The 24,801-nt window shown below is 41.4% G+C and overlaps 1 long non-coding RNA gene across 6 annotated transcripts in view; it reads left to right on the top strand.

Moving 5' to 3' along the window:
• Window positions 1-2,241: 2,241 nt before the first annotated feature.
• LOC141567196 (uncharacterized) overlaps window positions 2,242-24,801 on the top strand; it is a 43,439-nt gene continuing 20,879 nt past the window's right edge. For 2 of the 6 annotated variants that reach the window (XR_012489638.1, XR_012489639.1), the window contains exons 1-4: window positions 2,242-2,470; window positions 6,609-6,686; window positions 7,645-7,789; window positions 22,687-22,828. This is a non-coding gene — a long non-coding RNA (uncharacterized LOC141567196). Of the gene's footprint in view, window positions 2,471-6,608; window positions 6,687-7,644; window positions 7,839-14,153; window positions 14,296-22,686; window positions 22,829-23,699; window positions 23,947-24,801 lie in introns of those variants that run through there. The other 4 variants (XR_012489635.1, XR_012489634.1, XR_012489636.1 and 1 more) reach the window with 4 other exon arrangements.

Genomic DNA, 24,801 nt, shown 5'->3' with positions numbered 1-24,801 from the left:
GGTGGGGGGTGGAAGGACACGGGCAGCTGAAAACTGAAAAGTACGTGTGCTTACAAGGTTCAGACACAGCTCCTAGGCCACCCACGTGCTCTCCCAGCTGGGGCCTATGGCTTCTCAAGGCCTCAGACCGGAAAGCAGGGTTAGCACACAGAGATGTTTTACTGAGAATTTCAAACCCGCTCAGACTACCTGCCTGTGGGCCCCCCACGGACTTCATTAGCTTTGCAGATTCTCTTAATCATTCTCGGACTTTTCTTCTTCCTGGATCCTGTTTCAAAGTGTTTCTAAAAGGAAGGAGGGCACCTAGGCTGTTTGCCTTGCTGTACATCATCGAATCCCAGCACACTCCTTCCCGGTGACCTGCAACAAAGTGGCTTCTGAGAGAGCTGGGACCATGTCAACCAAGGAACGTTCCTTCAGGGTACCGGCTCTCCTCCCCGGGCAGAGCTCCCCTCACAATCCTTGTTCCAGATGCTTCATTTGTAAGCGAGACATTGTGACCTGACAAGTCAGCTCACGTCCTGTACTCTGTCTGTTCTTTGGAAAATTAATATGACACAGTCATGTGATCATCCTTTCGTGTCCCAGATGTTATTTCTGAATTCGGAATTCGTTCTAGTTGGTACGACTTTAAGTGTTTTTGCTGGGGTGGGAGGGTGGGGTGAGTACGGAGGAGTGGCGAGGCATATTTCAAAACCCTGAATCCAACAAAACAACACCAGAACCTCAATTCATTGTGTAATTTATAATAAGGTGGGGCATAGCTCCCTGTGTGAAGGCAGAAAGGCACTTGGTGTAATTCTTACTTTCTTAGGGGTTTCCAGATTGACCTATTATTGATTTCCAAGCTTCCTCAGAGAGAATCTTAGTGACAGCCCTATATTTTGAGCAATATGCACACGTAATACATTAGAACAAAGAGTGATAAGCCTCCAAGATTGAGTCCCAGCTGCACACACTGACAAGTCTCCAAGAGAGTTCCCCTGGTGTAGCCATAAAAAACTGGAGTGTTATGCTCCTGTAAGAATATCTCTGTCTTGGCATTCATTCGTAGAAGCCCTGCCCTGGATCTTAAGCGCCTCTGGTTAGATGAAGGGCAATCCCTTGACAAGAACACCAGATACTTCATTCTTGGACCACTGGGGTTGGGGAGAACAGACCAGGAGTACTCACAGCATAATTGGCTCCAAAGCAATGCCTCCTATTAAATTCTACGTAACCACAAGACCAGTTTGCTGTTCTCTGATCAGGCATAGACCCAGGTTTGTTTAAGTCTCCTAAAATAACTCCCTGGTGTAATCCAACCTCTCCAATCCCTTAAGGGTTAGCTCAAACCCCATTATCACCTCTTCCATGAAGCCATTCCCAATTGCCTGTGTAACCACGTCTGCAGTTAAGCTGTCCTACTTCCTCGTGACAGCCAGAATCCAGTTCAACACCCCCACACACACACTTCCCAGCCTTGTTCTTACTCTATACTTTGAAGCATTTTGCCTCTTTCTGGCTTTTCCTCTTCTTCCTAACCTGCTTCTAGTCTCTGGGGCTCTGGTCCTGGTGTTTCATCTCCTGCATCTCTGGCCTCACACTTGTCCCTTGGATCTGAGACCGATTTGGGTTCTCTGAAAATGACCAGAGTTCTCTTCTTTGGCTCCAATATTGGTACCTGCCCTTTGGATTTTGTCTGGAAGGTCTGGGTACAGTCCCTGAGTCATTTCAGTTCCTGGAACCTACCCCGGGAATGACCCCCATGGTCAGCTAATTTCTGGTCCTGTCCGAAAGAAACTAGACAGCCATAGCAAGTCTTTTCTCCCACACCTTATCCCACCCATGGGGGGGCAGTTACTCTCCTGAGACAGAACACAAGTCACAGAACAAGCAAGGCCTGTACTCATAGGCTTTGAGGTCAGATGTATCTGAGTTCTAACTCTAGCTTGCCATTGACTTCGTTCACTTAGTATATAAACTTGGGCAAGTAATGAGCCTCCCTCACCCTCAGTTTCCTCACTCCCAGTTGAATGGGAATTATAGCTAGAGTTCCTACTTCATAGGATGGATGTGAGGATTAACTGCACAGTAGGGTGAAACTTTGAAATATTAACTAACTCTTTCTGGACTAGTACAAACTCTTGTTCCTGGTCCCAGGATGGTGTGGAACTGTGTGTACTTGGCTCAGAATCCTCAGAGAGCCCTGGGGATCTGTGCTACGACACACCAGTTGGCACATAGCAAGCACTCAATAAATGTAAGCTTAGAAAAGAAAAACAGTAGAGGATTGGGAATCAACAGATGGATGACCAATCCTGCTAGGTCATAAACACAGGCTGGAGCAAAGGGCAGTTGCTATGCTTACTTTATCGATTTTCCAGGGTTTAAGTCCACTGTGTGCAAGACTCAGATTTCCCCTTTGGATGACGGTCCCCTGTTCTTGACTGGAAGGACCTAGCTTCTCGATACACGTAAAGATATGTTGGTAAGCCCCTAATTTTCTAGACCTGTTTGTGTGTCAACCCTGAGATATGTTATCTTTCATGTAATCGCTGTTTAAAATTGCGTTGTTCCCTGAGGTTTGAGCCAAGCTCTTGACTGTGGGACCCAAACAACTTAAAGGTTGTACTCTATATTGATGGTCAGCAAACTAGAGCCTACAGGCCAAATCTGGGCCATTGATAGTTTTTGTAAATAAAGTTTAATCAGAACACAGCCGTACCCACTCATTTATGCATCGTCTCAGGCTGCTTTCTCAATAAAATGGCAGAGTTAAGAAATTGCAGCAGAGACCACATAACATTTGCAGTTATGAAATTGCAGCAGAGACCACATGCAAAGCCTAAAACATTTACTCTCTGGACCTTAGAAAATGTGTGCTGACCCCTGCTCTATATCACACATGCTAAGACCCCAAAAATGTCAATTTATAAATATTATATGTTCTCTTGTATGTTTCACCATTTAAGTTTCATCTCTGTTACAAAAAGCATAGTCTTGAGGGCAAAGATCAATCGTCCACGTCTTGTGGATTTCCCACAGATGTTTCTAAACATGACAGACGCCTTTTCTATCAGGCAGCAACTGCTTCTGCAGCCTAAAGCCTCTCGCTTTCCTCCTTTCCTACTCCAGGTAAGTCAATCAGTCCTCTTGCCCTTCCCTCCCTGGTAATCTCTTTGTCAAAATCTGGCTGCACTTGCAAGTGCCTTATCTCAAGCCCCTTAGCTCTCACATATCTTTCCTGATTCCCAATCAGAAGGCATCTCTCCCTCCTTTGAAGCCTGTCAATAGGCTTCGTTTGCATTTCCTGAATCATAATATGGAGACTACTTCATTCCCTAGGTGGTGAGTCTCCCCAGACAAGTAGTGAAAGCTGGAGGGCAGGTACTGTGTCCTGTGGTGCTGTCTATTGCCTCCGCCCTTCCGCACTTCATTAACCACCTTGTTAGGAGAGGTGATTGTGGAGGTTGGTATGTCTTGGCTGGCCATAGTACAAATTTAGACTTAACTGCTTATATAAAAGCTGTGCAAACAAGAATCAGTTTACATGTTACTGCTTTGCATGAGGGGGAGGGCATTCCAAGAGGAAGTTTAGTGCGGCAAGATGGAGAGAGTGGCATGATTTTTGCTACCAAAGTTGGGCCCCGGGGATTCAGGTGGGCTCTGGGGAGAGTAGGAGCTGTTGCCAAAGCAGGAGGGCCAGATTCTTGAGGGGTTTTGTAGCTCTCAGGGCATTAGCAGTACTGCTCTCAGGCCAGGTGATGGTGTAGTATAGAGTTGGGGGTCCCTCTCCCCATTTCTGCATGCATTCCTCATGGTTCCTACCAAGGAGGACCGAAAGGAATATGGCACTGTTTTGCTACCTGTCGGGTTTCCAGTTTTAGGAGAGCTGGGAGATAGCATCTTAGCCTGGGTCTCAGGTTTTCAGCAAAAGCCTTGTTTTAAAATATAGGTTTTATTGTTCAGATATAATGAGGCCAAAAGATCAGGACACAATTGCCATTGGAAAGATAGTTGGTTACTCATAGTTCCCAACAGGAGGGGCATGGCATGTCATTCAGGACCATTCGGAAAGCACTAGGGTCAGTCAGGAGGTAGGGGGGTGGGAAGAGCCTTTACTGTGGTTTCTGTGAGAAGGAATGGGTGAGACAGGGTAAGCAGGCTTAGACGCAGCTAATTTGAATAATTGCAGCTGTCTGGGGTATAGGGGCTGTCCATAGTTGTCTGGTCCTGGATCCGGGGTGATTAGGCAGGGGCTTAGTGACTCTGAGTGGGAAAGCCCAATTATGTAAAGAAAGTGATGGGATAAGAGATTTGGATTGGTTGGTTTCCATATACGCGCTTATAGGTTTGCATAAGGCACACTTGTGGGTGAGTCCTTCACTATTTCTAGGAACTGGCTAGACCTTGGAGGGACAGTTCTTCCAGGATCAGCAAGGCCCCAAGATGTCAAAACATCAGAAACACGTGGATAACACAAGTCTCAGCAATCATGGTCATGGTCAGGAACTGTATGAGTTGGCTAGGGCTACAATAACAAAATAGCAGTGACTGGTGTGTTAAACAACAGAAATTTATTTTCGCACAGTTTTGGAGGTGAGAAGTCCAAGGTCAAAGTGTCAGCAGGGTTGACTTCATTCTGAGGCCTCCCTCCTGGCCTTACAGATAGCTGCCTTCTCCCTGTGTCCTTACATGGTCTTTTCTCTGTGCAAGCACATCCCTCATGGCTCTTTATATGTCCAAATTTCCTCTTTTTATAATGATATTAGTCAGATTGGATTTGAGCCCATCCTAATAACCTTATTTTAAATTAATCACCTCTTTAAAGGCCCTACATCCAAATCCAGTCACATTCTGAGGTAGTGGGGGTTAGGGCTTCCACATATGAATTTTGGAGGCTTAAATAATTCAGTCCATAACAGAGATGTAGCTTGTGGGATGGCTGGGACTGAAGAACATCAGAGGGCTGTCATTGAGGAGACATCTGAAAATCACCTGAGAATAAGGACATGGACTTGGTAGAGAGCAGGAAGACACAGGTGAGGACTATGAGCCAGTGAAATTTTTATGTAAATAGTATGCAAATAGTATGTAAATATGACCTCATTTATATCTGTGAGCTTTGGGGTCTTTAACAAATTTGAAGTACAGAGATCGTTGCCCTGTGAAAGATTATCAATGAATCCAAGTTAAGTCAGAATTCCACCGACACAAAAAGCCAGTGTCTATAAGCCCGGGGGTATCAAAGAGCACCGTGATTATTTACTGGTCTTAATGGTTAACAACCTAACAGTACAGAGTCTGGGTCTTCTCTTTGACCACAGAAGATCCCTCAAACAGTGCAGGGAAAAATAGCGTCAACAGATTTGATTGTCTGAAAGAAAGTACACAATGTCTGGTTTTTAAAAGTTTACCAGATAACAAGTTGGTCATTCATTTCCTTTTCCTATGTCCTTCTCAGGAGAGTCTAGCACAGGCCATCTTGCTCCCTTCTCTAAAGTGTGTGTGTGTGCTTACGCCCTTCAACACCCACTCTTCTAGTTAGCCAGATTTGAAGACTCTACCTAACCACCATGAAAAAAATTCTGCAGAAATATTTTTATATACCCTGCTCTTTGCTTGAAGAAATGGTTGGAAATAGCTGGCAGGAGCCAGGCTGCTTGCCTCTGAACTTGTTTCCATATCCTTCTTTCTCATAGGAAGTATGAAACTTTATTACTACTAGACTCACCCCACCTTTAAAAAAGAGCATGGGTCATGCCAGGAACTCTGGCTTCAGCTCTTAAGAAGGTGGGGATCCAGATTTGTCAATCACCATGGTGTTTCTAGTGGGAGCAGAATTAACCAAACTGCAGGCCTGAGGGAAGACAGACTAGACAAAGTGTTCTGAAAAGCTTTGTATCAATCAAAGTTGTTGGTTGCAGGCAACAGACAACTCTGGGTGAAACATAAGCAAAAAGAGGATTTCTTGAAGGATATCAGGAAGTGACTCACAGAATTGACCAGAGGCAGGGGCTTAGATGGCAGTGTACGGAAACTTCAGAAAATAGGTAGGAACTGAGGGGTTTCAGAAATTGTCACAGGAACAATTTGACCAGGTTTTTCATTCTCTGGCTGAATGCCAATCCTCAGCTGGACACCTCAAAAAAAAAAAACAAGCCCCCCCCCCCCCCCCCAATGGACACTGTTGAAACTGTAGAAGTGAACACCGGCAGGTCCCATGCTTTTGCACTATACTTTGAAGATTCAAAGTAGCAAGGGAGATCATTTGATTGATTGGTAAAATCTAGTTCCCTTGCTTGAATCCTTACTGCTGGAGGCAAGGGAAAAGGAGGATACCCTCACCCTTCCTCTCCTTTATTTTAGGAAGTTGAGGGGGACTACGTGCCATAATAATAGGCACATTGGTGGAATCGTCCAAAATAAGAAGGGAGATTGAACAGTAGGAATTTTTTTTTAATTGATAAGTGTCTATCACAACTATGATGGCAACCATGAACATTTTGAAAGCTATGTCAATAAAAAGAACATGGTATCTAGAAATTTGTATGTGCACCAGCGCCTGGTTAGTGAGGCAGAAATAGCTAGATGTCCACCAAAACTCTGTGCTCTTCCTTCTATAGGACAGACCTCTCAAAGGGAAGTGACTTCTCGTCGAGGGACTATATTAGCCACCACACCCAAGTGACTTTGTGGAATATGTAAGTAACACATGCCACTTCCAGGCTTAGTTTAGAAAACGTCTCCATTTAGTGATCCTCCATGCTATTTCCCTCTCTGGCTGTCTGGAATGAAGATGACATCCAAAGTGACATTATGTTAAAGCTACTGTGTGAAAGATGACAAAGCCTCTGACACCTTGGCCCCTAAATGACTACAAGGTGGAAAGTCTCTCGCCAACCTGTTCACCTGTCCAATGGTCTCAGAGGAACAAGAAATAATTTTTGTTTGGACTTTGGTTGTTATGCATTGTTAGGTCCATTTGTTACTGATACACTTAGCTTGTTCCCTTGTTTATTCTGAGTGAGACATAGTTGAAACAACATAGGCTTTAGAATGAGACTGATGTGAGTTCGAATCCACTCTCTAGTGCTTATGCCCTGGGAGCCCTTATTAGTCTCTGTTGTATAACATGAGATTAATCGTATCTACAACAAAGGATATGTGTAAGGATTAAATGAAATGGTGAATGTAAAATACCTAGTATGATGATTGGCACATGGTAGGTACTTAATAGATGGTAGACTATGGGCAGAGTATGGTGGATATGGTGGGAATAGGTGTATAAACTGGAAGTTAAGAGACTGGAGTTCTCATTCTAGGACTGCGGCTTCCTGTATAACCTTGGGGGAAATCCTTTCCCCTCCCTGAACGTTGCTTTGCTTACTTATAAGGCAACAGAGTTCGATGACACTTGGGGTTTCCACACTGTTCCCTGTGGAAACTCTTGGCTCTGCAAAATTCCTCAGGCTGAATAGAACCAAGCAGACTCTGCTCCCTGCCTCTCTGCCAAACAGAGAAGCTACTATTTGGTTTGTTGACATGTTGGGCTTCCAGAAAAGAATTTGTTTTATGAAAAAGTATCATTGCTCTTGTGAAAAAATTTCACATCAAGGTACTCCAAGGTCTTCCAAATCCTGCCCCATTCTAATATTCTAGGATTCCGTGACAGTCTGAGCAAAGATGGCTTTGTCCACCGAGTCATCTTGGAAGAGGCTTTGACCTTCCTCCCCCACCTGACCAGTTTGCAAGAAGCCAAGGGTGACCTGCAATTTCCAAGAGTGGCCAGGCATAAAGTACTCAGGTGGGGCAGAATCATGACTGTGAATAAGATCTAAAAATGCAACCAACAGGTACAGCCCCTGGCACTGGGGCATGAGGGAAGGGCAGGCGCACACTGTTCCTGTTGGAAAATGCTTAAATTAGGTACTTGACTGGGCATGTCCTTTCTGACCAGTAAGCTGAGGATAAGAAAGCAAGCCCACTTACAGGCAAAAGTAACTGGCTCCTGGTCAGGGCCTCAGCATTCCAATATGGCTTTCTTCCCCAATATACCACAAGAAGTGTGGCCTTATAACACACAAATGTCACAAAGAGGGGGGTTGGCCAAAGGCTACATATTTTGCTGGTATTACGACTTTTGCTTACCCAGTCCACAAATATTTATTATGGTAAATGTGCTGGAATCTGTTTTAGGTGCTGGGGAAAGAGACCAATTTCTCTATTCTGTATTCTGGTCTGGGGAGACAATATAAAATAATAAGCATATCATTATATGTCAGCTGGCAATAACTGTTAAATAAAGAGGACAAAAATAGAAGGGGATGCTATTTTAGAGAGGTTCTTCCAGGAAGATTTAATGAAAGGTTGACATTCAAGAGGAGACAGTAAGGAAGTGGCGGGGGAGAGACTTTGGCTCTCTGGGCAAGAGTGGCTCAGGCAGAGGGATGAGTAACTGAGAAGGTGTTAAAGGCCGACCAGCAAGAGGAGCAGCGTGGCTGGAGTGCAGTGAACAAAGAGAAGAGCGAAAGGAGCCGAGACTTGGGAAGTAGCAAGGGGTTGCATTGTTTAGAGCCTCATAGTCTACTGTAAGGAATTTGGAATTTATTCTGAAGCCGTTGAAGGATTGTGAGCAGAGGAGTAATTTAACTTTTAAAAGGGTCATTCTGGTTGACATGGTAACTTTATAGAGACAAAAGTGGAATGAGAGTGATCAGTTAGGACGTCACAATTTAGGCAACAGATGGTGGTGAGTTAAATAAACTATGGCAGTAGCAGTGGAGGTGGTAAGAGGTCAGATTCTGGATACACTGAAGGTAGAATCAACCAGCTCAATGAAACGACCAGGATATCACCAATACCATTATTTTTACTACATGCTCTTCCCCAATCCTGTCCCTTTCCTCTACCTAGCAGAGGGAATTTCCTCTTGAGCAAAGAGGGGAAAGAAAGCAAAGTGAAGAGATAGAAAACAGGATTACATCGGAGAAAGAAAACAAAAAGAAGATATGAAGGTAGCAGAAGAATAAAAATTGAAGAAGCAAGAAATGGACATCAACAAGAGAAAAAAACAAGCAAGAAAGAGCAAGACAGAAATGCTGTCCATCCTTATAGCTTTCTCATCTCTTTCCTTCTCTGCTGATTACATAAAAGTAAACATGAGCTTGATTTCCTCTATAGGCAAAAGACTTCTTGGGAAATATTGGCAACTGTTCTGTTCTCCATGGACATGTACACAATGCCAGGTTGAAGGAGGAAAAAATAAATACATTTTCTGTCAAGAAAAATGAAAAGCAGTGCTGGAGGGTGAGCTGCATGCTCCAAGATATAAATTCAGTCATCACTTCTGATAAAGCCCAGTCTCCCTGCACAGGAGTAGGTGCTGGCCTAGAATATTATTTCCTCTGCCATTTTCCAGAAGAGAACAATTTCATTTCCAAAGAGAGAGAAATTCACCATCTCTACTAGGTCCTCTTCAAGAAATGCAGAGCTGGTTTTATGAAGTAGTGTTTCATGAAGTCACAGTACCCCTGGGGGTAACCAGAAACTATTGTTTTCACAAGGGGACAAAAAGCAACCGGAAGTCACAACTTCCACTTGAGAATATAATCATATCCCCTTGCCGGTGTGGGTGAGAACATTCTCTGGCCATTGTAACTTTTTGATACTGTCAGTGAAGGAAATGTTGGTCATCCATCTTGATGAAAGATTACAGGAGCCATTTCCGCCTTGGAGAATTGCAATGTGTTCAAGTGTTTAACATAATCTTAAAATGCAATAAGAACCTTTCTCTGATTTAATCTTCAGTCTTTAGCTGTCAACACAGATGCATTAAGTTGGTAAACAGCAAAGGAAAAAAATAAAGAAGTGGTTGTGCAGAGACCAAAGATACTTTCATTTCCCTTAAAGCTTGGCTTAATCAACAGTTTCAAGGAGGCAAATAGCAGTCTGTTTATATGAAATTCTGCCAGAAAGAGTTAAGCTGAAAAAGAGTATTTTCCCTTTAGAACTCGCAAAGTTCCAACTGAGACATTTTATATACTATTCCAACTCTCTACTGTGAACATACTTTTATATAACTCGCTTCAATAAATGAAAATAAAAAAAATTAAAAAAAAAGAAGGAAAGAAAAGAAAGGCAGGACAAGTCCAACATTGGCACACTTCAATTTTGCTCTCAGAATGTTTTCTGCACTCTCTTCCTCTTTGTTCCTTATTCTCTCCGTACTTTCACTTTCCTGTCCCACCAAACCCCAAGCAACCAGAGGCATTTTAACATTGAGTCATAAAAGATAATCACTACAACACATATGATTCCAGGCCTGTTCTCACTTTCCACCATAATACAGTCTTAAGAACAGTTATTTTCCAGCCTGGGATTTTGCATTAAGTTTTCTTGTCTTCACCTCCTCAGACAGACAGGGTGTTAATGGCTTGTAGACTACTAGGTAAAACTTCTACCTGGGCTGAGGAGAGGGTTTTTGAAGGAAGACCAATAGCCTCCATGCCTTCATCAAGTCCTAAAAACAGTATGAAATCCTTCATCATTCCAATCAAGGTTTCTCTCTCTCTCTCTCTCTCTCTCTCTCTCTCTCTCTCAGACACACACACACACACACACACACACACACACACACATTGTCTACTGGGAGAAAGTCATTGCATTTTATCAGTAATTTTGACTGAAAACTAAGCAACTATCATTTTGGCAGGGATACACTTAGAAGTTGAAGGTCAATATGCAGCTGCTGCCTTCTTACAAATGAAGTGTTCCAGTAACTTCTCATTTTTTATCTCCTCCTGGAGCAGAATCCAGCTGAGTACATTAGATGTAACACCAAAGCCCAGTAGCCATTGACTTTGAATCATGAATTCCCCACTAGTCCACTTTCATATCTCAGAAAGAAATTGGTGACAGCCAGTCAAGGTAAGGAAGCCATGGGAAACCCATAAATCATTGGGCAATTATGTCAGAAGAAAGAGCTGGGTGGAATGTCAGCATTGGAAGGATAGAGTCATTTACACCCTCTTTAATTGCACTACAAAATAAATTACATTAATTCATATAATGAGTAATACTGGACAGCCATAGGTTTTGCAACTTCTAAAAATCATACCCTTCCTCATCCTCCTCCCTAACTGCATGAACTGTTTTACTTCCTGGAGGCATTCCTCAGGGATAGGAACATGTCAGGAAGCCCCAGAGAAGTGAAAATCTTAAATGACAAAAAGATTGAAAATGAAAATTCCACTTCAATGGACACTTCTGTGAGATTATTTTAATAAGACAATCATTTAAATGTGGTTCCTTCACAATTTGCAAATAACACAAGCTTGCTCGAAAGTGAGGACAAATCTCTTCATTAAAAAGCTCACTTATGGACAGCCAGTTGGCTCACTGGTTAGAGCGAAGTGCTCATAACACCAAGGTGGCCGGTTCGATTCCCACATGGGCCAGTGAGCTGCCCCCTCCACAACTAGATTGAAAACAACGACTTGACATGGAGCCAATGGGTCCTAGAAAAAGACACTGTTCCCCAATATTCCCTAATTAAAAAAAAAAAAAGCTCGCTTACATTTGGGAGCAGTCACTAAATATTATGTGATTTTCTTGTTATTAAGTATAACAATGCTGGAAAAAATATGGTTTCCATTTTCCAGTATTATTTATTATTCACTCAGATTTCCAATATTTATTGTTCATGTACTTAGTTAAAATATTCACAAAAGCTAATATATCCAGTTAATAATCTAAATTTCAGTTAATATTCTAAATTTTTCCTGCAAAAATATACTTATAAATATAATTTTATAAATGTATAATACATAATATACATATACATGTGTGTGTGTATATATATATATATATATATATATATATATATATATATATATATATATAGTTGGGCACAACCTTTTTTTTGGGGGGGGAATATTGGGGAACAATGTGTTTTTCCAGGACCCATCAGTCATTGTCCTTCAATAGTTGTGGAGGGAGCAGCTCAGCTCCAAGTTCAGTTGACGTTTTCAACCTTTAGTTGCAGGGGAAACAGCCCACCATCCCATGTGGGAATTGAACTGGCAACCTTGTTGTTGAGAGCTCCTGCTCTAACCAACTGAGCCATCCGGCCGCCCCGAAGAGCTCCTCCTTTTAAGCCACAAAGACATTGGGGAAAAATATAAACATTTCTGCCAGTTGAAGTATTTCCATGGTACCTCCGGCAGGTACTGCTCATTGGCTAACATAATACTCATTCTTCTTTTCCTTGTTCCCTTCCTGTCACTATATACTTGCTTTCTCAGCATCCTTTGCTGTGGAAGAAGCAACTGTTCAAGTTCTGGCCAAGAACAGAGAATGAAAAATCTGCTGAAGAGATCATAGATAATAAGCTTTTGCTTTTCCCACAAAAGAGGCAGATGGTATTAGCACCATCCCTTCTCTTTTCTTTCTCCCTTAGATGTGGATGTGATGCCTTGAAATGTAGTAGCCATCTTATCCCCACAGGATAATTAATATGAGTATGAAAGGCAACACACTAAAGACAGCAGAGCATCAAGAAAGAAAGAAAAATCCTGAATCCTAGTTATTATTATCCAGCCATTCCACCAACTGTTCCCATCCAGAATTCCCTGAAAGACAAATGAAGCTTATTTGTTTAAGCTGCTTTACTCTTCATTGTTGTTGTTGTTTATTGTTGTGATTGTGTTACTTGTACCCAAAAATGTTCCTAACTGATATAAAGTCTATAACCCTAGACAGACACTGAAACAATATAAACTCAAGCTCTCCAAGGTGAATATAAGTAATGACAAGATAGAAAGTGACTGATGAAGAGAAAAGGAAAAGTAATCAAACACTGTCTAACTGGCTTAGTATGACAGGAACCCAAAAGAGCCTCAGGGGACCGCACAGCACTTTGATTTGACCTGCTTTTAAGAGTAAAAGAAGACTGGAAAAAAAGAGTCTTCAAAATATTGCACCTTGTCAAGGGGGACAGCCTGAGCAATTGGCCAAGTCATTTAAAAGCAAAACCAATGATCAGCCTTATTAGCCCACTATTCAAAAAATGGCTTCGAGGAAAACTGGAAAAACAGAACAGAAAGCAGAAATGAAGGGAGGAAAAGAAGAAAAGAAAGAAGGAAGGAAGGTCCATCTTTGTCACATCAAATGCCCTAAAAGAGAAGCCTGCTACTAGATGTACGTATGTTGGTGCTTCACCAATATCCTCTCGGATTCCTTTACCATTTTCATACACACTACATTTTTTCATGCACACAGATTCCCACGGTGCTTTCACTCACAACAGGTGGAACTTAGGTCTGTTTGTCAGAGGACTGTCCTCAGTATCAGAGCTCCCTTTGGTTGCATGCACACAGAGCTATGAGAGAGTCTAGGAATCTGTGACTCTTGAGACAGACTTTAACCATTGATTGATGGGCATAAATACTTCATCTCCCTCATCCGTGTCGGAGGCAACTACCTTCTCCAGAGTTCCTCTGCAGGTTTGAAGCAATCCTGCCTGGGACTGTGCTTGACACTGCCTCCTGACCTGCTCCCTTCTTTCCAGATCAAACTTCCCGATTCCTTATTTGTTTCTTCCCAGGAATTCTTCCTCATAAAGCACTTGAGCATAAATCTTGGTCTCTGGGTCTGCTTCTGGTAACCCCCACCTAAAACTGCATTTCTCTGGACTATAAATAAAATTGCTCACCCATGGCCAGTGGAGCATAAAAGCAAAAAAAGAAAAGAAAACGAGAAGAGATTCAACAAAAGCCAAAAAAACAAACCACAATTTTTTGGGCTGTTCACTCTGGCCTGATTGTTGCTAGAGGAAAGCAGCAGTATTTTCCCCAAAAGTACAAAATACATTTGATATCCTACTAAACATCAAGCCATTTGTAACACTTGAATACAAATCAAATAATAATGTCAGTAATAATAATTAGATGCTTATATTTAGCTAGGGGGGATTGACTAAGAAGAGGGCAGAATTATTACTAAAGCATAGCTGGAAAGTGTTTCCGAGCCTGGCCCTGGCCCTCTCCCTTTTATGGAACACAGAGCGGAAATGCACAGCTCTCTTCATTTATTCAGGAATTTTCCCATCCCAGCTGGGTGGCTAGCTGAAACGTTGAATTAAACAGCAGTTTTTTATCTTTCTTGTTAAGGAACTAATCTCTAGTGACGTGAAGCTGCAATCTCATCACAACAAGAAACCCAGACCACGGTTCTGATGACTTGGTGATTCATGTGTCTTAATGACTGGTCCTGCTTGCTGCATGGGGGCTAATTTTAGCTTGAAAATACCAGGTCAGTCATCCTGGAGCCAACTTGGTTACATCAAACAACCAAAGGATTAGTATCTGAGGCTCTGGGAAGACAGGGTTTGAGGCAAAGACCGAAACTTTTTTTTCCTTTTTCATTTTTAATTAATTAAAGAATCTGAGAAACAACAGGCCAAGAGAAAGAAAACCATTAAGTGAAACATGGATATTGATGTACCTAATAGGTTGATTCCTAATTCATTACTTTAGGGGAGAAAAAAAATGTGCTCCCTTGACAGAAATGAACAACTTCTAAAAAAGTTTCACCCCAAAATGAATAATAACACCTTTATTAACTCAAAATTCTAATTGACCAATAGGTATCACCCGAATTGAACAGTCATTCCCAAAATCAATGCTATTCCCATTACTAAAATAGAAACTACACTTAGGATTAAAAAACAAAACAAAACAAAACAAAACAAAAAACAACAAAAAAAAAACACAACATGGAATGATTCAACAGAATACAGACGAACTTTGAACTTTTCTGCAAGGTACTTTTAGCTCAAATGATGACAGTTTGTGATTAGTCCACAAGATGAATTAATTTTAAATTAGACCATATTAAGGAGATTAGACAAGTTGAGTAAGGTCAAGAGTTTACTTTTTATGGCTATAATAGTTTACTTTACTTTTTATATTTTAATTTTTTACTGAAGTATAAATTACATCCAGTAAAACACACAGGTCTTAAGTTTGCACTTAGACGAGCTTCGACAATTGTGTACATCTATGTAACCATCACCAGCATCACAACTGAGAACATTTTCTACGCCCCAGCAAGTTTTCTCAGGCTCCTTTCCAGTCAACCTCTTGTGTCCCAGAGTCAACCACTCTTGGTTTCTTCTATCACCTATTTTCAGTCTTTTTATAAATGCTCTCAGTCAGTATGTACTCTTTTGTGTCTACCTTCCTTTGCTCAGCATAATATTCTTGAAATTCACCCACATTGTCATGTGTAACATTAATTTTTCATTTTTACTGCTCAGTGGTAACATTCAGTTGTACAAATGTATTACAATAAGTTTATCTATTCACTTACTAATGGAGATTTGGACTGTTTTCAGTACTTGGCTGTTATGAATAAGGCTTCTGTGAGCATGTTTATCCAGGTTTTTTGGTGTGTGGGGATGTTTTCATTTCTCTTGGAGAATATCTAGAAGTAGAATGTTGGACAGGTGTAGACTTAACTATATAAGAAACTTCCAACAGTTTTCCCAAGTGGTTGCACCAATTTTCCATCACCCCAACAATATAGGAAGTTTCCAGTTGGTCTATATCCTTCCTAACATTTGGTAATATCAGTCTGTATAAATTTAACTATAGAGTGGATTACTATAGATAGAAATAGTTTTGAAATAACAAAATAGATTCAGATCTCAGTTACTGTCCGTTCCAGTTTGCAGGGTATTCTTTCACCTTTGTAATTTATCCTGACATCACCTAATTTGCACTAATTACTTCATTTTTTGGCCACCAAGAGTAAGTTATTGCTTCAAGGGACTATAGAATAAACTGTTCCAAAATAGATGAAGTAAATGTTTTTCAAAATTCCTATTGTTTTGTATTATTTCTACCTCTTTATTCCTTCATTGGCATTGAAGCAGAAATAGCATCAGATTGTTTTATTGAATACAAAGGCTCATGTTAGCACCTCTTCTCAAAACAAGAAATGCTTTAATGGAAGAAGTTAATTTCCAAGTGATATAGATAGATAGATCATAAATTTCTATCACATTAGTTCCTCAAGAGTTATAGTGAGAGAGGGTTTCAAGGACCTATTTTCATTGAGATAGCACTTATTCGTTCATATTCAAGCCACATGGAGGGGGTCACATTAGATATAAGTAATCTCAAAATAAACCTTAGAAATTAAAATCTTCATCAGCTAACCAGGCAGATTGTTATGGTTGACTGGTTGATTAGTATGGTTGAATGGTAGGGTCATAGGGTCAGTAGGAGCATTGTGTTATAAAGGATTTATCTATTTGTTACAGTGAGGTAAGAGGCAGTATAGCAGGGGTTAAGATTATACACATAGATGTAGACAACACAAGTCCTAACTCTGGTTCCATCCTTACCAGTTGGGTGGTCTTCGACAAGTTGTTTAACTCATTCTTCCTTAATGTACTCATATATAAAATAGGTATCATAGTATTATCTACATCCAAGAGATTATGAGGAATAAAAGAGTTAATATGTGGTCAATGTTTAGAATTGTGTTGGGCACATTTTAAAAGCTATATAAAGGCCCTATTACATCCCTTTGACAGGTGTTTAATAAATGCCTTGTGCCTTTAAATGCTGAAGATATAAGGGTGTTATTTATCCTTATGGGGTCACATTCAGATATAGGTAAAAAGTGCAGCAATTGATAAGTGATGTCTGGCATGGGTGGATAAGATACATGTGTCGTGTGGAGAGAGGATGATTAAATGGCAATATATGTGCCAGGTATTGGTTACTTTGAGGCACTCGGATTTGTAATTGCTTCTGGTAAAAATCACGTATCTAATGTGAAACCGTGCTCATCCTCATATGAAGCCAGAGGTTGTATACTCAGGGCCTAGACATTGGCTGCATGAATTTTGGGTGTCCTTGGATGGGGTGTAGACACCCCAGGTCTCACAGTCACCAATTCCCCATTTATACATTTTGTTGCCTGCATGTAGGCATTTCTGTTTGTGGCCCATGTACTAAGTAAATAGTGACTAACCTGGTGATTGGCATATAATAGATGGTGAATAAAGATTTTCTAAATGAACTGAATAAATAAATAATAAATAAACATTTCTATACTTCTTTGCTGTTCACTACTTAATCATTCTCCCTCTCTATAAATTGGAAATTAGTGTTAGGTTCTAGATGTACCTTATATCCAGGGAAAAGCAAGGCCTAGCAGAGTGCTATCTATGCAAAGAGTAGGTATTAAATAAATGTTTGTTGAAATAAATTGAGTAATTCCTCTCATAATGCACAATAAATTTATCAGACAATAGATTAGCAACAATCTAGTAGACAACAGTTGGTAAGAAGATTTCGTTATGGGCAGACCCAGGTTTATGCTTCAGCTCTGCCACTCTACTATGTAAATATAGGTAAGTTAGCTTTTCTCCGTTTTTTTAATCAGTAAAATGGAAAGTATAATTCCTACCACAGAAGATGTGGTAAGGCTTGAATGAACATAACGGGCATTCAATAAATGTTAGTTCCTTTTTTCTTCACTATGTTTGTCAAAAACTAAAACTAATGTAAGAGTAGCAAAATGGACATTATTAGTGGTCTCTCTCCCACTGGGCAGCAGCTATGATCCTCTGGCATAGAGACAATTCAGTCAACTGCACCCAGGTGCAGGTGTGGATCCCATTTGTTGAACCCAATCTCATCCCCCTTGTTTAGTGATCGGTTCTTGGTTTGGATGGCAATCAACACATGGAATTTCCCCAGTGCAGAAAATGACTCAGGAATGGACATGTAACCAAATTATGGACAATGATACATGAGATGATTTTCTTAGAGGTTTGGAGAAATACATTTCCTTGTTGTCATGGTAGATCTCCCAGAAACTGCTTCTCTCTCTCTGAATATGGAAGAGGAAGCATGAAGAACTGGTGGCAGCCATAAAATGGACCTGACACACCAGGGCTTAATGGAAATAAATTGAGCTCTGCTGAGTCAGAAACAAGTCAGCCTTAAAACCCGAATTACCTCTAGACCTCTAGACACTTGGCTTGAGTGAGTCTTGAAATTACCTGCATTGTTTAAGACACTTTGATCTTAAACCTAATAATGTCTGTGACCTAATGTAGGAACCAATATGGGAAAGAAGATCACATTCCATGCCTAGAGCTGGTCCTGGGCCAATGTGTAAAGCCAGTTAAGTTTGCCCCTAGGGTCATCTAAGCATCTCCCACCTTTCTGCTGGTTTTCTATTGGAATCCCCCTTCCTTTCCCCTCTCTGTCACCCCTCCAGTTCTGTTCTCATTTTCTAACGCTTTCTCCCTCTTCTCTCTCTTATTTAAAGCAAAGTACAAAGCACACCCTCTCAACATACTCTTAGTTGAGAAAAAAAGGGAATCCTGATTCACACTAAAGGCTTGGTGATCGATGTATTTCCATGTAATAGAAGTAAAGCTGTGACACAGTCCAGTGATTCTGATAATGATGGGGTTGCTGACATTGTCCATAGCAAATCAATGGGCAATGCTGTTCTTGAAGCCTCTCAGATCAAAATGTGAAGGTAGCTCCCATTTACACCTCCACAATTAATGTGTCGATCACTCCACCTCCCCTAGTGTTTATTTTAGTCCTGCTCTTGGGCAGCCTCTGGAATAAGGCCATGGTATCTCTATTCTGTTGAGATTGTGGAAACTATAAATAACAAAAGAAGTGAGCAACTGAAAGGCATCGCATCATTAAATATTCAGGAACCAGAGCTTGTCTGACTGTGTCACCTCACCAAGTCTCTGCTCTTCAGAAATCTGCGGGATCAGAGCTGCATGTGCCAGAGGGATGAGACAAATACAGACAACTGCGCTCCTCACTCCTTTTATTTAGACTGACCCGCTTCGGCTAGAAGGTGCTAATACATTAGGTAGGATGGCTGTGAATTTTAACTTCCTGACAAAATGTCCCGCATTCTCACATTTTAACCTCCAGGAACAGCCCGCACTTTCCTTTTTCTCTCTTTGCGGAGAGAGTCTAATTCTTTGGTCAACTACATTGTTACATTTCCACTTTCTAGGGATGGATTCTTGTCCTATAAAAATGTATAAAATTTGACATATGATTCAAATCCCTGAATCCTACCTAGCCTCTAGGAGTATGGACTGTTCAGGGAAGACCCTGTATCTTGGGAAATTTAGGACTTGGTCATAACATTGCTCTAGGCTGGGTTTCCTGCTTTGACTACATTCTTCTCAATTCAATCCACCCATTTTGATTAGATTTCCAAATCCCGTCAAGCAAAGCCCCAAAGGGTTCTTTTCCATATGAACTATGTAACCAATAGACATCTGATTCCCTCATGTCTTCTTTGGCCTCTAACACGACTGTCTTTTTTTTCTGTGTTGTACGCTTTGTATAAGCCATGGGACTAAAACCACACGTCTTTGAGCCTGTGTGATTGGGCTAACTTCTTGGTCAGGAAACCTTCCTACAGTTAACTGAAGTCACTCTTGCTATACCTCCAGCCTGATTTCTATTCTGACTGAGCTCCTCCAAGCCTTTATAGTTGCATATGTGAGCAGCAAGTGTCGACTGTGGTTTAAAATAGCCTCGTATTAAAAGCAGCACAACCAGCTGCAGGATGCTGCAGAATCTATTTGATAATGGAAAATCCAGATTCGGGCTGATGGATGTTATATTTGGAGGAAATGCCATCACATGACCAAAGTTCCTGCACCAAGGGGAGAACATACAGATATTCACACAGTGGGGAAGTCATGGTGCTTCCAAATGAGCACTTTATTATTTCCCATCCTTCACAATCCTAAAGCCATAGAAAAACTCAGGCAATCCAAAGGAAATGAGGCTCATTAGCAAGGAAACAAGCTTTCTCTGTACCTTAAGCAATAAATTTTCCTTTCTCTATATGTTTTACAACCATGGAGCAAAAGGAGAATAGTTTCTATTTAATGCTTACTAATAATGACCTTCACTGCAGATGTGAAGGCACTGGGCACAATCCAGTTCCAGAAATATAGTCATTGGATCAAAATTTGAGTACTGGAAATGTTGTGGACATCTAGGAGATGATGGTAGGTGACAAACAGCCAGAAAAATTTGCAAAATACAAGGAAACAAAACTGGCCAATCTCAGACACACCAGTCAAACAGAAACCAAGAAGGGAAATTGTCAGAAAGGTTGGTGGGTATGAGCCCAGAAGGCACACAATGGGAAGCCATTTTCTTGTTATGGTCCTTTCGGACAATGGTTCTCAACCAAGGGCAAGTTTGCTTCCCAGAGAAGTGGCCATGTCTAGAGATATTTTTGGTTATCTCAGCTTGGAGGGATGGGTACTGCTCTTGGCATCTACTGAGCCGAGGCTAGTGGTGCTGTTAAACATCCTACAATTCACAGGATCGCCCTTCACAACAAAGAACTATCCAACCTAAAATGTCAATAATGCTAACGTTGAGAAGCCCTGCTCTAGAGAGTAATGACCAACATCAATGCTTTATCCTATTTCCTGCCATTTTTCTGATTGTAAAAAGTAATCAGTCACATGTAAAAAACAATATATATTTCATCTGGAACATTTTATCAATAGATTAAAGTTTTATCATCATTCCATCAATTCAGCCATAGATCTTCATAGTCTATTTTTTTCGCCCTCACAGCCAGTGGTTGTGAACTCAAACATCAAATGAAACTTAACTGCTGCCAAACGTCAAAGCACATTATGAAGTCCATAGTTTCTGCAGTGGTTTACACCAACAGGAAATACTTCGACGTTATTTTTATAGAAAAAAATAATTGTGGCCAAACTCTTCCCAGGAAAAAGCCATTTAACATGTTGAAAGGAGAGTAACATTTCTTGAAATGTTGAAATAAAATGAAATCTGTTTCAAATGAAAAGCTGGGGTCTGGAGAGCCTGCACCTGGTGCCTACAACGCAGTATCCACTGCAGGGCCGTGAATGGCGCATAATCAGCGGTAAGATCCGGAGTGCCATTAAGAGAAAATTGCAGGAATTAGGAGCTGATGGGGATGAAAAGCGTCCTGATTACATTATGGTGATGGAGGCTGAGAAAAGTCAGGACGACAAAGGACCTCCTACATGAAGGAATAATTTGGTTCGCTTTCATGTGTTTCCAGATGTCTGCCACACAGACCAACATGCAGGCATTATGTCCAAAAAGAGTAGCTGGTGTCTGTTAGGAGAGATGGCTGATACTGCACCAAGTTGAATGGCACAGACTCGGGAGATGGGCTGCCTGGATTTGAATCTTTATTTTCCACCTACTAGCTTTGTGACCAGAGCAAATTACTTAACCTCCTGTGCTTCATCTGGAACATGGGTTTTTTTCTTGTAAATCTTTGCAGGAGATGTTGTTAGTGTTCTGGCCAGATCTCCCTGCATCCCTTGAATACTTTCTGTGCACCCCTGTTCTGGCTTCTCTGTGCTTTTGCGTCCGCCTGACCATGAACACCTACAACTCTCTTGGGAGGCCTTCTCAGCATCCTGGAGCTGCTCATCGGAGGGGGCACAGAGCCTGAGGATTTATGTTACCAGGGGCCTCAATATGAAAGAAAGCTCAGCAACCAAGACAGAACTTATATGCCACAGCTCCCCTGTGAGATCCAGCAGAAGCCACCTTTTGTGGTATTTTTCCTGAAATTGTACTTAGTATGCTGTTTTGTTTCCTGCTCCCCTCACTTCCTTCCAAGTTAAGGATCACTGTCTTTAAACATCACTTGCACTTGGGTCTTCTCTCAGGGACCTTCTCTCAAGGAGCTAACACACGCAAATGATTTAGAACAATCCCTGGCACATAATAAGAACTTAATAAATATTATTGACATAAGAATGTCCAGATCTGTAGAACATTTTTATAAGAGGTGATTAGAGTTCATTTGAGCCCAATAGTGGACACACCTGGCAGCAAGATTGTGACAGACTGAGAATGTTCCAGCCAACGGCAGTTTTGCAATTTCTTTTGTACATTTGGAGTTTAAGGAGGGAAGAAATGTAAGGAAAATTACATGAAGGTGGAAGAAAGCAAGGTGGGGAAAGCTCTATGATTGGATTACTGGATAGTTTGCTCCCTCAACGGTGGTTATGAAGGAGGTGTTTGAAAAAATAACTCTGGCATTTCAAAGGTGTGTTAACCTAGATGCATAAGAACAATGGACAGGGCTGGCTTAAGGCAAAGATAAACCTTTTTATGGCATAGGGTGTGACTACCCACCATGACCACCCCAGTTAGGAATTTTATGATCAGAGTACCCTGTGAGGTTCCTTTTGGTCAGATTTATTACAGAGCCCCCGTTGCATGCACAATGTTGACAGCTATTCCACTTATGATTCTCCTTATTAAGTGCTTACTTTGTGCCAAGTACTATGTCACTTACACTCATTTTATCATTTAATCTTCTCCAAATGTGTCTTTCATTCACAAGGGAAGGCAAAGCCAAGAGAAATAAGCCAAGCTTGAGCTGACAGGAGACAAGAGAGGAATCAATACCAGAGTTAAGAATTCTGTATCCAAAGAATTGTGGAAGCGTTGACAAGGGGAAGGAGGACTAGCAAGTCTCAAATAATGGTGGTGCTCGTAGCTTGAATTTAGAAGTGGGATAGGGTGTGGGTGAATCCATGGGTGAGCTGGTAACAACCTGCTCAACTAAAGTTATTCTCTCTCCCTTTGACAGGTGAGAAAACAAAGTCCCAAGAGGCGAAGTTACTTGCTAAAGGCCATCCAGCCAGAGAGAGCTCTGACTAAGGAGATCAAAGCTCTGATGTCACTCCCTCTTCCTGATAATGGGCTCTTAGCTTGCCTTGGACATATTATAGGTAAGCACTGGCCACTGCTAATGTCCCTACAAGGAAATGAAAGGCACTTACGAAATAAGCACAATGGTGTAACACATTCTCAAAAGCAGGGAGCCATCATCGCTCAGGCTTGCACCAAACAGATCTGGCAATTATTTAGGGCCTAATACTTTTTTTTTTTCTTCCTGCTTCAGTGATGAAGGGGAGCAGAATATGCCACCCCAAAATATGTCGCTTTGGCAGATTGATTATTTTGAGCCGTAAGCCCTTGAAAAACAGCAAATGCAGGAAGAAGATTTCTTTGAACTCCCTTTATCTGCTTAAAGTCAGATCCTCCCAGGGGAACTCAATCATCACAAATCCCCTCCCTGGGAGTTTTATCACCAGGGAAGATTGAGTCTTATCACAGGAGAGGAGACCTGAAGTAGACACCACACCCAGACAAACGTTGTCACAAACTCTATCTCCCATATGTTCTTCTAAGAGCCCATTCATCTAAAAATCATTTCCTCTCCCCTAGGAGGTCTATATCGTCCTTTCCTTCTCCTACTAAGATGCTATTAATCTGAATTCTAATTAAGCCACCTGGAGAAGTTATTCAGTTTTCCTGGGTATCTGCATGTATACATGAGGTATACATGTTAATAAACTTCTGGGTTTTTTTTTTTTGTTGTTGTTGTTGTTGTTAATCTGTCTTTTATTATATTACTGGGGTCTCAGCTAAGAACTCAAGAGGATAAAGGGAAAATCATCTTTCCTCTCATACAATGTCGTGTCTTTACAGCTAGATGAGCTGTTCTATAAAGGGAGTGTTAAGCCATATGTAGGCCAGGAGCAGAAACCTTTTCTTAAAAGCCATCTTGTCTTGATCCTGTCTTGCTTTATCTCCTAGGGGCCTGGGCAGGCCTGGGCGTCCAGACTGCAACCTGGGGCCAGGGGATGGAGCTGGAGGGCTTGGTCAAGCCCTGAAACCCTTTGTCAATGAAAACCCCCTAAAGCATTGAAGGGGGAACAGCCTCATTTACTCCCTCCTATAAAATTCCATACCCCTCTTTGCTCAGAGAGGTTATGACCTTTTCCCTTTGCTCTAGCCTGACCTCCCGCAGCTCAAACATCCCAAATAAATTCTAATAGACCAATCTTGGTTTCCCACGACTCATTCCTCTGGCCGTGCCTAACAGGGAAAGACTATATTTTGCTTCTTTGAAACCTCCCTATAGTACGTAACACTGGGTCTTCTGTACAGTGGGTTCTCAACAGTGTTTAAGTGAGTTTCATTGTATGCATTCACTCTATACAAACATAACCATGAAAAAAAGAGCCACTGTGAATTGACAGTGTTTAATTACGATGTGATAACAAAAAACACATTTCATCACCCTGATCTTCAGCTCCCAATTCTTAACTCCTCTCTGTCCTTCTTAGATTTCAAACAGGATATTTATAGTCTTTCTGTCTCCTCAAAGTGTTTGCATACTTGTTATACCAAGAAAACAAAAGCAGCTTGCATCTGCCCATCTCCCCACCCTCCCTCCTTCCATCCCTGCCAATAACCTAAGTGGCTACATCGAAAGCTGTTTCTGCCTGGGGCCAATGAAGTGCCAATATCGTGTGTTAGAAAAGAACACTGAGCTGGTCATTGCTTTAGACTAAATGTTTGTGACACCCTCCCCCCAAAAAATTCGTATGTTAAAACCTAAAGCTGAATGTGATTGTACTTGGAGGTAAAGCCTTTCAAAAGTGATTAGATCATAAAGGCAGAACCCTCATGAATGGGATTACTGGCCTTATAAAAGGAACCCAGAGAGCTCTCTCTTCCCCTTGTGTCAGATGTCACTGTGAAAGAACAGCCGTCTATGAATCAGGAATGGGTCCTTCCCCAATACTTGATCATGCTGGCATCCTGAACCTTCCAGCCTCCAGAACTGTGAAAATAAATGCCAGTTTTTTAGAGGCCACCCAGTTTATGGTTTTTGTTATAGCAGCCTGAACAG

The sequence above is a fragment of the Rhinolophus sinicus genome, linkage group LG10 (assembly GCF_036562045.2).
Source record: "Rhinolophus sinicus isolate RSC01 linkage group LG10, ASM3656204v1, whole genome shotgun sequence".
In the NCBI taxonomy this organism is placed as follows: domain Eukaryota; kingdom Metazoa; phylum Chordata; class Mammalia; order Chiroptera; family Rhinolophidae; genus Rhinolophus; species Rhinolophus sinicus.
Note: the sequence above shows the minus strand (reverse complement) of the source record. Positions and strands in the feature narration are given on the sequence as shown.